Source organism: Schistocerca serialis, chromosome 5 (assembly GCF_023864345.2).
Source record: "Schistocerca serialis cubense isolate TAMUIC-IGC-003099 chromosome 5, iqSchSeri2.2, whole genome shotgun sequence".
In the NCBI taxonomy this organism is placed as follows: domain Eukaryota; kingdom Metazoa; phylum Arthropoda; class Insecta; order Orthoptera; family Acrididae; genus Schistocerca; species Schistocerca serialis.
The window spans coordinates 417779141-417790954 of NC_064642.1; the positions used below are offsets into that span (position 1 = coordinate 417779141).

At 38.2% G+C, this 11814-nt stretch overlaps 1 long non-coding RNA gene across 1 annotated transcript; it reads right to left on the reverse strand.

Moving 5' to 3' along the window:
- Positions 1–7543: 7543 nt before the first annotated feature.
- LOC126480746 (uncharacterized) lies at positions 7544–11772 on the reverse strand. The gene is made up of 3 exons (XR_007587464.1): positions 8116–11772; positions 7844–8004; positions 7544–7753 (listed from the first exon to the last, which is right to left on the reverse strand). It is a non-coding gene; the product is annotated as an uncharacterized LOC126480746 (long non-coding RNA).
- Positions 11773–11814: the final 42 nt, after the last annotated feature.

Below are 11814 nucleotides of genomic sequence, written 5' to 3' on the forward strand. Positions count from 1 at the left end.
GATGTGTGATTTTGTGTGGGTATGTTCCAGTAATATTGTATCCATAATTTGTATTATTTAGCATGTTGGATAGTGGGTTCAGAGCAAGGCAGAACCAGAAAGGACTTAATGAGTCTCCTTGATATATTCCACGCTTAATCTGTATTGGCTGTGATGTGATATTATTTGAATTTGTTTGGATATTAAGTGTGGTTTTCCAATTTTGCATTACTATGTTTAGGAACTGTATCAATTTAGGATCTACTTTGTATATTTCCAATATTTGTAGTAACCATGAGTGGGGTATACTATCAAAAGCTTTTTGGTAATCAATGTATGCATAGTGTAGCGACCTTTGTTTAGTTTTAGCTTGATATGTCACCTCTGCATCTATTATCAGTTGCTCTTTACATCCTCGTGCTCCTTTGCAACAGCCTTTTTGTTCTTCATTTATAATTTTGTCCTGTGTTGTATGTGTCATCAATTTCTGTGTAATGACTGAAGTTAATATTTTGTATATTGTTGGTAGGCATGTTATGGGGCGATATTTAGCTGGCTTTGCTGTATCTGCTTGATCTTTAGGTTTCAGATAAGTTATTCCATGTGTAAGTGTATCAGGGAATGTGTATGGGTCTGCAATGTAACTGTTAAATAATTTAGTTAGATGTGAATGTGTTGAGGTGAATTTCTTTAGCCAGAAATTTGCTATTTTATCTTTTTCAGGGGCTTTCCAATTGTGAGTAGAATTAATTGCTTGGGTGACTTCATGTTGCAAAATTATCACTTCAGGCATTTGTGGTATCATCTTGTATGTATCTGTTTCTGCTTGTATCCACCGTGCATGCCTGTTGTTATTATTCAGTCATGCATTCCACACAGGCCATCTCTGGACTATGTTATTTCAGCTGTCTTACTTTACGTGTTCTGATGTTTGCCCAGTGCTCCTGCATTCGTTCTCAGTGTTGCCCTTTCCTCCCCTGGGACCAAGCCTTTCCTGTTTTTAGTTTTGGCTTTTCTTGGGAACCCTGCCATGCCACAAGTTTCTACTTGAATGGGACACGCTCCAAGATGTCATCTTGGGTGATCCTCACTTATTCAAGATCTTTCTCCACCTCTGTGAACCAGGACCATTTTTTCTTGTTCTCCTGAAAGTAGGTGAGTCTTCCAGGGCTCAATTGGGTCATATGTCCACAAAACATAATCCTCCTTTTCTGGATGGTATCAGTTACCTTCTCTATGTGGGAATACAGTTCATGATTATGACATCTTCTATATTCCCCATTCTCTTTGATGGGAGCTAAGATCTTTCTCAAAATCTTCTTTTCGTTGGCCTCCAGTTTTTTGATTAGGCTTTTTTTGTTCATTACTAGGCATTCAGAAGCGTAAAAGACCTATAGACAAATGACACTGCAATAATGCCATAACTTCGCATTGAATGATGCTGATCTTTTGTTGTAGATGTTTTTGGTTAAATGGAATGCCATTTACATTTTGTTCATGCAAGATACGAAGGCTTCTTTCTCTGATAAGGTGGCTGTTATCCATTCTCCGAGATATTTAAACTTTTCAACTCGCTTAATTTTGCCTTGACCCACTGCAAGCTCCGTTTGTGGTGGATTTATGTTTGTTATAAACTCGGTTTTCTCAAATGAAATGTGCAAGCCAGTCTTCTGTGCTTGTACATTAAGCTCACTCACGAATCACCTTCTCGAGCACACAGTTGAAGAGCAGAGGTGAGAGCCCATATCCTTGCTTCACCCGTCTTTATTTCAAAAGCTTCTGATTTTTCTCCTCCAAATTTCACTTTTGAGGTTGTTTTGGTTAGTGTTTGCTGGATTATCACTTTGGTCTTCTTGTCTAGGCCAAGGCTGATCAGGGTTTTATGATCAATCAAGTCATACGCCTTTTTGAAATCCACAAAGGTCACAACAAAATTATTATTCCTGAGCTTCAGGTATGAAAGGATGGATTTGAGGTTCATTATCTGTTTGACGCATGATCGCCCCTTCCTGAAACGTCCATGATCCTCTCCCAGCTTTGAGTCTAGCTGTTCTTCCATCCTAGTTTACAGAGCTTTCGACAGAACCTTATAGGTTGTAGAAATGAGAGAGATACCATGATAGTCATTTACATCTGTTCTGTTGCCTTTCTTACAGAGAGGATGAATTAGAGCAGAATTCCAGCCATGTGGAAGTCTTTCAGTTTCCCAAACCTGGCTGATAATTTCTGTCAGTTTATCTACTGCTTTATCCCCTGTATACTTCCAAAGCTCAGTAATTATTATTATTATTATTATTATTCTTTCTTTTCTCAGACGTTATGTCTGGTCAAAAATGGAAAGTGACACAGACCTTGATCATGCGTGATTTCCTTTTAACTGTACGGTATATGTTATATTGCATTTAGCAACTTTCGGGTAATTGAACATTTATCAATAATTACAGATTTATGTAGTTGTATATATACGTTTGGATGTAGCTGTATTGCGTTGATGTACTGGTGGATACTGTGTGGTATGACTCCTGTAGTTGATAGTATAATTGGTATAATGTCAACTTTATCCTGATGCCACATGTCCTTGACTTCCTCAGCCAGTTAGATGTATTTTTCAATTTTTTCTCCTGTTGTCTTTTGTATATTTGTTGTATTGGGCATGGATATTTCGATTAGTTGTGTTAATTTCTTCTTTTTATTGGTGAGTATGATGTCAGGTTTGTTATGTGGTGTTGTTCTATCTGTTATAATGGTTCTGTTCCAGTATAATTTGTATTCATCAATCTCCAGCACATTTTGTGGTGCATACTTGTATGTGGGAACGTGTTGTTTTATAAATAAGTTTATGTTGTAAGGCAAGCTGTTGATGTATTATTTTTGCTACATTGTCATGTCTTCTGAGGTATTCTGTATTTGCTAGTATTGTACACCCGCTTGTGATGTGATCTACTGTTTCTATTTGTTGTTTGCAAAGTCTGCATTTATCTGTTGTGGTATTGGGATTTTATTATTATTATTATTACAGTTAGTACTTCATGTCTAAAAATTCATCTGTTGAGTAGAAAGAGTTATCATTCAGAAATTCTTTTAATGCTATTTGGCAAATGACCAATGATTTTTGTGGCAGCATAATTCACCCCTTTCCATGTCATAGTCAAACTTAACCCAGAATAGTGAAGATCAGCCTTTCTTCTAGTGTTGTAGTTATGCACTTCGCTGTTATTTTTGAACTGGGATGGGTTATTAATAACAAATTTCATAAGAGAATATATGTATTGCAAAGGTACTATGAACCTCCTGAGTTCCTGAAATAAACATCCGAAGAGTGATTTCGAGTGGGCTCCGGCTATTATTCTGGTTACATGCTTTTGTGCAAGGAATACTTTTTCTTTTAATGATGAATTACCCCAAAATATGATGCCATATGAAAGCAGTGAATGAAAATAGGTATAGTAGGCTAATTTACTGATTGTTTATCATTGCAATAACCTTAGCAGCATATGTAGCCGAGCCTAACCCTTTCAGCAGATCATCAATGTGTTTCTACCAATTCAATTTCTCATCAGAAATTTTGAACATTCTGTCTTAGCAATAGATTTCTATTCAGTCTATATTTATCAAAGGTGTTATGCCATTTACTGTACAGAATTGTATATACTGTGTCTTCTCAAAATTTAGTGAGTCCATTTGCAGAGAATCACTTAATAATTTTCTGAAAGACACTATTTACAATTTCCTCAGCTGATTCTTGTTTGTTGGGTGTGAATATTAAACTTTTATCAACAGCAAAAAGAACTAGCTTTGCATCTTCATGAAAATTGAGTGGCAAGTCATTAATATATATTAAGAACAATAAGGGACCAAAGACAAACTTGTGGGACACCATTCTTGATACCTCTCCAGTTAAAGGACTACCAATTTTTGTAGACTATCTGTAGTGTTAATTTCAACCTTCTGCACTCTTCCAGTCAAATATGAATTAAACCATATGTGCACTTTCTCACTCATACCACAATACTTAAGCTTACATAGAATAATTTCAGGGTTTACACAGCCAGAAGCCTTTGAGAGATCACAAAATATCCCAATGGGTGATGTTCGGTTATTCAAAGCATTTAATATTCGACCAATGAAAGCATATACAGCATTTTCTGTTGAAAAGCCTTTCTGAAAACTAAACTGGCATTTTGTTAGTACATCATTTTTACAAATATGTGATGCTAATCTCGAATACATTACTTTTACAAGAATTTTGAATAAAGCTGTCAGAGGTGAGGCCAGGCAGTAGTAGTTAGCATCAGACCTATCCTCTTTTTTTTTTTTTTTTTTTTTTTTTGCACTGATTTAACAATGGCATATTTCTGTCTCTTTGGAAAAATTTCCTGTTTCAGTGAGCTACTACATATGTGCCTGAGAATCCAACTTACCTGTTCGGAACAAGTTTTTGGTACTCTGTTGGAAAAGCCATCAATTCCATGTGAGCTTTTGCTTTTGAGTGAATTTATTATTTTCAAAATTTCAGTGGGAGAGATGAGTTGAATTTCAATTTTATCAAATTGCATAGGTACTGCCTCTTCCACATACTGCCTTGAATTTTATAGTGAATAGCTGGATCCTATTTTTTCTGCAACACCTAAAAATGATTATTAAAAATGTTTTTTACTCCTAACTTTTTGTTAACTACCTTTTCATTGAGTTTGATAGAAATACAGTCTTCCTGTGCTCTCAGTTGCCCTGTTTCCCTTTCAACAATGTTCCAAATTGCTTTCATTTTATCATCAGATGTGCTAATCTCAGACATAATGCACAATGTTCTGGACTTTTTAATAACTTTTCTTAATACAGTGCAGTAGTTTTTATAACGTTTCACTGTTTCGGAATCATTACTACTCCTAGCTATAAGATACATTTTCCTTTTCTGTTTAAAAGATTTTTTTCCCACTTTAGTAAACCATGGCTTTTTAGGTGGTTCCTTAAAATTATATATTCACTGTTTTCTTAGGGAAACAGTTTTCAAATACACTCACAAACGTATTGTGAAATAGGTTAAAAATTAGCACAGGTTCTCTGTACACCTCATCCCAGTCTAACTGTTGCAAGACTTCCTAAAATTTTCAATTGTTAAACTGTTAACTGAATGCACTGTTTTGGAGGACTGTTTGCATTACTGTATGGAGCTATTTCATATACTGTAACTAGCTGTGCAACACAATCGGACAGACCATTGGTCTATAAAAACATCTATCGGCGTGCAGCTTTCCTGTACCACCCGAGTAGGAAAATCAATAACTGACGTCAAATTGAAAGAACCTAGTAATGCTTCAAGGTCAAGGTTTCTATCAGACTCTTCCAGAAAATTTACACTGAAATACCAACAATCAATAATTTGCTTCCCTCTGTCTCACAGATAGCATAACAAACAATCCAAGTTTTTCAAAAATAACCAAAAATTTCCCAATGGGGACCTATACACAGCAAGAATTACAAAAGCACCATTACTTAGTTTAAGCTCACATGGACAATCTTCTTTATGTTGCTCTACACAATTTTTTTTTTATTATTTTCTAAATGTTTTACACTATGACAGATTTCAACTTACATGGCACCTCCTCTCCCTACAGTGTCTCTATGTACATGTGCTGAAAGCTTATATCCACCTATATTTACCTTTTTCATATCTAAGACTGTATGATATTCAGAAAGGCATAGTACATCTATTCTACACTCTCAGTTCCTAAATCTTCTAAACAAACAAGAAGTTCATCTTCTTGTATTTTAATCCCCTGATATTCTGATGCAGTATACTATTTATCACTGAACTTTTATGAGAATCTTGTGATATTTCAACATCTCTAATACCTGCCTGTCTGAGCTTCTCATTAAACTTAATTTCATTCAATGTTTAATCACTGGACACTGATCTTAGCCTAAAAAAGGGGTACACCCATGAGTTTTAGTATCCCCCTTAAAGATTTTGCTATAATTTTAGTCCAATTCACCCTTCCCTTTCCTACTGAGATGCAGGCCATGTCTTGTGAAGTCCCACCTGCCAATTCTATTAACAGGAACAAGACCTATTCTGACAAAGAAGCCGCCCAAAGCAGCTGATACTGTTCCATATTGACCCTCCTGACAGAGTTGGTCAATTGGAGCCAATCATACCACATGAAAGTGGGAACCAAGCCAACATTTGTATGGTTCACTGCAGATGCTATTTTCACCAGGTCACACGCAATATTGGAGCCCTGATCCCTATCAGTACCATTTCCTGCTCCATCCACTAGTGCAACACGATCCTGCTTTGTAAACCTCTTTCACAATGATCCTACATCCTCTATCACTTGGTTAACTTGCACTTTTTCCAGCAAGGTCTGGCCCACACCTCTTCCATGGCTACTAACAACAGAATTTTCCTCCTATTTTCTACTTTTTTTCATGGTTTCCTGGTGAAAGACTGTTGAGTTCTGACTACACTTACATCTACCATCTACCTGAACCACATCCTTCCTTAACTGAGGTAGCAGGGCAACTCTATTGTTTGTGTCAATGATGAAGCTGTCAAGACACTGTCCAGTTCTGTGGTCCCTGTTCCTTGCTACCACTTCCTACCTGTCTTCACACTTCTGCCCCTTAACCTAATCAATTCCTGCCTAGCACTATCCAGTTCAGCCTTAAGGACTCATCTTCCCTTCCAGTCCAGCTATTTTCCTATCCCTTGAACAAATTATGCAATACCATGGAAGATACCCATTTACTTCCCCAATTCCCATGCCACTACATTCCCCCCTCCCGCAATGTAACAATTTGTACAAATGGTTCAAATGGCTCAGAGCACTATGGGACTTAACATCTGAGGTCATCAGTCTCCCAGAACTACTTAAATCTAACTAACCTAAAGACATCACACACATCCATGCCCGAGGCAGGATTCGAACCTGCAACCGTAGTGGCCGCGCGGTCCCGGACTGAAGTGCCTAGAACCGCTCGGCCAACCGGCCAGCAACAATTTGTACAACACTTGTTAACATAGAAGAATAAAAAAGGAAATGATCAGATCAGTGTTGATATGCACACAACACCCAGAATGAAGTCTAGTTATAGCAACATGAACAGCAGAATGGCTGCTTCATACATGACGCACTCAAAACTTTAAACAAGTAGTAATAGTTAATAGATAGCAGAAGCAAATAAAAACATAACCATGCATTATTTTATGCTAGAAAACATAAGTGAATTGAACAGGAAGAAACTCTAATAATTGGTACAACGGAATGTACTCTCTGCATGCATCTCATGGTAGTTTGCAGAGTGTAGACATAGATGAAGAAAAGGTACCTAACCTAGATGTAGAATCGTGTCATCTGAGTGCAAGAGGCTCAAAGTACTGCTGAGGTCCTCATCCTCAGATGGCAAGTGGTAGCTGATTGGGTAGGGTTGCCAGGAGTGAGGGGCTCAATGTCTTTCTGAGGTCCTCCTTCATGGGGAGCATCAGGGGTGGTATTCTCCAAATCTAAACTCTTTCATATCTTTCTATTTTCCTGTCTTCTAAATACATAAATTGTTAATTTTCAGCACTTTTATTTCTCAGTTAGTTTTGTGTTTACAAGTATTAAAGCTTCACCATTGTTAAAATTTTGTTACAACAATAACAACTTCACATTACGTAAATGCACAATTTGGTCACTAGGTTCAGTTATTTGTGAATTGCAGCAAATAAAATAAAAAAGTCCATGTGCGGACGCAGGCGATAGATGCGGCAGCACTAATTCGCCGAACATTTCTGCAAAATAACAACACAGCAGCCTATAAGTTTCTGGAGTTAATACACACACTTATATGCTCATGCAAAAAGAGAGAGATGGACAGATACTCATGTAAAAACTCTGCCATGCCTGAATAAATCAGTGGTAAGGTGGTGGCTTCTGATCCCGCTTCTTCATCTCGTCACAAATCATCAACATCATTGGAGCACGAGCTGGCTCACAGGGATCCACTGGCTCACAACAAATTGTATGCCTTTTGTCAGAGTCACTACAACAAACACAACAATGACCCTTGTTAAGCATACATGACAACAACAGCACATAATTTTTATATAAACATATGTGTAGAGGGAGGGATAGTGATATACATATTACATACCATCAGCAGCAGCAGCAGCAGCACCCTGGAACATTGTGGTCGACATCTATGTTGTTGTTGTGGTCTTCAGTCCAGAGACTGGTTTGATGCAGCTCTCCATGCTTCACTTCCATACACGTCTACACTCCATACAACTACTTTCAGAAAAGACTTCCTGACACTTAAATCTGTACTCGCTGTTAACAAATTTTTCTTCTTCAGAGACGCTTTCCTTGCCATTGCCAGTCTACATTTTATATCCCCTCTACTTTGACCATCATCAGTTATTTTGCTCCCCAAATAGCAAAATTCATTTACTACTTCAAGTGTCTCATTTCCTAATCTAATTCCGGCAGCATCACCCGGTTTAATTCGACTACATTCCATTATCCTCATTTTGCTTTTGTTGATGTTCATCTTGTATCCTCCTCTCAAGACATTGTCCATTCCGTTCCACTGCTCTTCCAGGTCCTTTGCTGTCTCTGACAGAATTACAATACCATCGGTGAACCTCAACATCTCTATACAGCCAATAACGTTTGGGCACCAACATTCCAACACTTGCGATGCTGTGAATTGAGTGGGTGGCACGTCATAACTGAGCAATCCTCAAACCGCAAGAATAAAACTAGCTAAGCAAAATGCCCAGAGGATGTTACTATACTGACAGCAACAGAGCTTCAACTCTTTACAGTTTGTCTTCTGAATTAGGTAGCACTTTCACTTTCTCACAGAAGATACCTTCATCCTCGGAGTAAATGTCCTTTATCTTTGCTTCTATTTAATTGCAGGCCTACTCTGTTTTAGCAAGTAACATGACTCAAAGTGTATGGAGATGTTAGGAAAACATTAAAATTTTCCATAAACACTGCATGTTTTATCAACCTCTTCCCAACATTCTATCTGGAGTTTATCTTTCAACACTGTGTGTAAATTATTGTTCATGGTTCTGTAATATGCTACAATCATTTTCTTCTCTAATCTATACATAAATAATTCATAAATTTTACTGTTGACATATGACCATCATTTTCACATTTTTAAAACAACTACTGGCTTATCATTGAAGGTGGTTGTGTCTACGAAGAATCTGTCAACGGCTATTGCACTACATCCCTCAGTTCTTAAAGGGAACTTTACTTAGGTTAAGAATCCAAAGCTTGACATCAACAAAGAGATAGTCTATCAGTACTACCTGACAGAAAATCTGCATTAAAATCTCCAGAATCGTTAATGTCTGGATGACCTGGTCAAAACTATCACGAAGTTGCTTTATGAAGCTTAAGACATATCTTGCCAGTACTATAAGCTTGAATGTTTCCTGGTCCACTATTGGGGAACAGCATTCAAAGAGCTGTTTAACACAACATTCATCAACCTGAATAGCCTAGGAGTCAACTTCATTCCCCCTTTCTTCACACTGGTTCCACAGCAGAATATGTTAGCTTCTACCCATCAACATGAAACTGTCCCCTTCCAATGATTTCCAAGTCTTGTTACCATATGCACAACACATGCAATTTACTTGCCCCTTCATTTTCCTATACTGGTATGTCTACAAGAAGTGTTCCCTGTAGTAGTGAGGTTCCTGATGTATAACACAGTATACTAAAAGACTTTTCTTTAATATGACTGACTTTGCCCAAGCTGCAGTATTTTGGTTTGCTTGTAGTGTTTTCATTTGAAATTATATTCTGCAGGTCTGTCTCACACACATATTTTCATTAATAAAGACCTAGGGAGTGCAATGGGAAGAGACAGATACTGCTTTTGTCAGACTGGGTGTTTATGGCTGTGCAAGTAGTCTCTTGCCAGAAGCATTCATCTTTACTGCTGTTGGCTGTTAGTAACCTGTGATGATGTGCACAACACCCATTTGTTCCACATGGCTAGATTGTTCTGCACAATCATACTCATCAGCAGAGCAGGACAGTTTTAGAAAAAAATGGCCTAAGTATTTACCCCTTGGCGTAACACTGCAAGAACACCATCTTTGGGCACTGGAATAGTGTTATTTATTGATTACACTTTCTATCACCCCAGAAGTACTTCACAGTAAAAGTTAATTAATAACTAAGATTTTAGGGCATAAAATTAGGCTATTTAATAAGCTCTTTGCACTTCTACAAGATAGTTATGTAGACTTCCACGTTTTTGAGCAAGCATTAGCCTATACGACTAGATAGCTGCTCATCCATTTTTAATAAGATTCTAAACTGTAATGCAATATCGTCATGCCAATACCAGGCTTACTGTGTTTTTGTGTAAAGAAATGCAGTTTTTGTGTAAAGAAATGCAATTTTTGTGTAATTCATCAGCCTATTGATATGATGCCCTGATAAAACACCGTCAGGGTTATTAAACAACGTCTTTTATTAACTGATTCTGAGATACTTTTGCATTTTGCAGCATAGGCCTGCCATGATGTATACCTTAAATGTGTATACATGGAATACCTGCACTGAATTAGCTGTTGCCATGAAGCAGAAACAGTAACATTTCAAATAACGACACGAAACCATTTCACTAATAGCAAGAGGGGTTCCCGATAAATGTTCAACACAGTTAATCTCGAATATTCACTCTTCATATTAAGGGGAGCACAAAGTACAGTTATGTTTCGTCTACTACGCCCCTGTGTATTATTCTTGTGAGTGTTACGCTGCGAGTTTCCGTAATTGCTTCTCTGCTACAACTACTTTACACAGCCTAAAATATTGTGCAGTTTTGTTCGTACCATGCGTGGGGCGTTCCGAAAGTAAGTTTCGTCACTGTTTCGCACGGACATCTTATCGGCAAAAGCAAATACACCATGGCATCATGACCTATACACCTTGCACTATTTTACGACGTAGTCGCCATCGACATATGTCGTACGGAGCAATCAGTTTTAAAAAACCACTCTGTTAAAATTCGGTGCCCTGGGATGCAAGGACATGTTGCACAATCCACTCCACCTCAGCATTAGTTTGGAACTAAAGTCCCGAGAGCGCATCTTTCAATGCAGGGACCAGTGAAAGTCCGTTGGTGCAATATCGGGGCTATAGGCCATTTTATCCAAATTTTACCACCCGAAGCGACGAATCTTGGCCGTAAGTAGTTTTGCGTTGTTATCCAACACATTCACTCCAGAGCCCTTGGTCTATTTCGTCAAATGGCGGACCAACTCTGTGTGAGGGTATCGCAGTAGTGTTCCGCACTGATGGCCCCTTGCTGGAAGAAATCAAGGAGAATCGCACCTTTCGCGTCCCAGTACGGCGTGGCCATAAACTTTTCCAACTAGTGTGACACTTCGAATCTTTTCCTCGTTCGTCAATGGGGGCGTTCCACGTCATTGAGACAGCCTTAGATTCTAGGATAAAGTGGGGCACACACCTCTCATTGCCTGTCATAATTCCTAATAGGAACCTATTTCCCTCTCTGTCGTCAAGTGATCGAGGCTGATTCCCAATTCTTGCACTCTTGTGATCCAGGGTCAGGTTTCTCGGCACCCATCGTGCAGTCACTTTTGGATAACTACTAGCACACCACCCAAATTTACAAAAGTTTTTAAGGGCAGCGTCGTTCTACACTGATCAGTTTCCAATCTATTAAAAAAAAAAAGTGTCATGTTATGTTGTGGTTAACTCTTATTCACTACACACTAAACTTTCTTCTCTCAAACACGCAGTGCATGAGTGCGACTCCTGCTTGTTCGAGATATCGAGAGGCTTCACATCA